This window comes from Trematomus bernacchii, unplaced genomic scaffold, assembly GCF_902827165.1.
Source record: "Trematomus bernacchii unplaced genomic scaffold, fTreBer1.1, whole genome shotgun sequence".
NCBI classification, from domain to species: Eukaryota; Metazoa; Chordata; class Actinopteri; order Perciformes; family Nototheniidae; genus Trematomus; species Trematomus bernacchii.
In genome coordinates, this window is record NW_022987648.1 from 3,406,043 (window position 1) to 3,407,133 (window position 1,091).

Genomic DNA, 1,091 nt, shown 5'->3' on the forward strand with positions numbered 1-1,091 from the left:
ATAAAGCAGTGTGTTGTTTCAGGTACATAGAGTTTAGTGTGTGTTGTGTTCAGGTACATAGAGTTTAGTGTGTGTTGTGTTCAGGTACATACAGTTTAGTGTGTGTTGTGTTCAGGTACATCAAGTTTAGTGTGTGTTGTGTTCAGGTTCATACAGTTTAGTGTGTGTTGTGTTCAGGTACATAGAGTTTAGTGTGTGTTGTGTTCAGGTACATAGACTTTAGTGTGTGTTGTGTTCAGGTACATAGAGTTTAGTGTGTGTTGTGTTCAGGTACATACAGTTTAGTGTGTGTTGTGTTCAGGTTCATACAGTTTAGTGTGTGTTGTGTTCAGGTACATAGTTTAGTGTGTGTTGTGTTCAGGTACATAGTTTAGTGTGTGTTGTGTTCAGGTACATACAGTTTAGTGTGTGTTGTGTTCAGGTTCATACAGTTTAGTGTGTGTTGTGTTCAGGCACATACGGTTAAGTGTATGTTGTTGTGTTCAGGTACATAAGGTTTAGTGTGTGTTGTGTTCAGGTTCATACAGTTAAGTTTGTGTTGTGTTCAGATACTCGTGCAGGTACTCTTAGTTAAGTGTGTGTTATGTTCAGGTTCATACAGTAAGGTGTCTGTTGGGTTAGGTACTCTAAGTTAAGTGTGTGTTGTGTTCAGGTACTCTAAGTGAAGTGTATGTTGTGTTCAGGTACTCTAAGTTAAGTGTATGTTGTGTTCAGGTACTCTAAGTTAAGTGTATGTTGTGTTCAGGTACTATTAGTTAAGTGTGTGTTGTGTTCAGGTACATACACTGTGTGTGTTGTGTTCAGGTACTCTAAGTTAAGTGTGTGTTGTGTTCAGGTACTCTAAGTTAAGTGTGTGTTGTGTTCAGGTACTCTAAGTTAAGTGTGTGTTGTGTTCAGGCACAGCTGGCCCTCTCTCAGTTTCATGTGACGGACAGGATGACCCGGCAGCAGTACTTCTACCTGAACCTGCTGGAACCAGAGCGCTCACCTGAGACTCACCTGACAGGTAACCAGTGCTAACGTTAGCTTAGCTCTCCTGAGACTCACCTGACAGGTAACCAGTGCTAACGTTAGCTTAGCTCTCCTGAGAC